Raw genomic sequence first — 1,256 nt, forward strand, 5'->3', positions numbered from 1 at the left:
ATCTCTAGTACCACGACCCCTTCTGAAACCAGCCTGGACTTCTGGTAGTTCTCTGTTGATGTGCTGTTCCAGTCGTTTTTGGATAATTTTCAGGACAATCTTGCTTGCATGTGAAATCAGTGAAATTGTTCTGTAGCTTCCACATTCAGTTGGGTCGCCTTTCTTGTTAATGAGTTTTTCTCCAATTCTGATGCCGCATTCCTCCTCATAAAGTCCAGCCTTGCAAATGATCTGTTCTGCATATAGATTGAAAAGTTATGGAAACAGGATGTATCCCTTATGTACTCCTTTCTGATTTTGAACCATGGAATGTTTTCTTGCTCTGTTCTGACTACTGCCTCTTGGTCTAAGTATAGGTTTCACATGAGCACAATCAGGTGTTCTGGGATTCCCATTCTTCTCAAAGTTAACTATAATTTGTTGTGATCCACACCGTTGAATGGCTTTACAGAGTCAAATGAAACACCAATAGACGTTCTTCTAGTACTCTCTGCTTTCAGCCAAGATCCATCTGACATTTGCAAAGATGTCCCTAGTGCCAGAGCCTCTTCTGAACACAGCCTGTATTTCTGGCAGTTTTCTACTGATGTACTGTTTCAATACTTTTTAAGTGATCTTCATCAAGATTTTGCTTGTATGTGATATTAGTGATTTTTTTGTATATAATTTCCACACTATCAGATCACCCTTTTTTGGAATGAGAACAAATATTGATCTCTTCCAGTCAGCTGGCCAGGTATCTGTCTTCCAGATTTCTTGGCACAACTTGGTGAGCACATCCAGGGCAACATCTGTTTGATAAAATATGTCAGTTGGTATTCCATCAATTCCTGGGGACTTGTTTTTTACCAATTCCTTCAGAGTAGCTTAAAGTACTTCTTTTATTACCCAGGAGCATTTCATTCATATAACATTTCAACTGTTATATCTGACTTCAAATTCCTAGTGTCATTTTAGCTAACACACTCTCCTCCATAAGAAAATCAGAACTGTCCTTCAACCAGTCTAAATTGGATTCTGTAACTAATGTTTCACCATAACAAGAAAAGCATGAACTTGTATTAATCTTATATAATAGAAACCATGCCATTTTCTCAAACTTAAGGTGTTGTAAAATTTCACTAATCATTTGTTTACAAAAAAGAAAAATGAAAAAATAAATGGAAAATGTGAACCCTTCAGGTATTGAGGAACACCTGTTGTTGTTGTTGTTATGTGCCGTCGAGTCGCCTGCGACTCATAGCGACCCTATGTAC

The sequence above is a fragment of the Elephantulus edwardii genome, unplaced genomic scaffold (assembly GCF_000299155.1).
Source record: "Elephantulus edwardii isolate Elephantulus edwardi_28Jun2011 unplaced genomic scaffold, EleEdw1.0 scaffold00163, whole genome shotgun sequence".
NCBI lineage: Eukaryota > Metazoa > Chordata > Mammalia > Macroscelidea > Macroscelididae > Elephantulus > Elephantulus edwardii.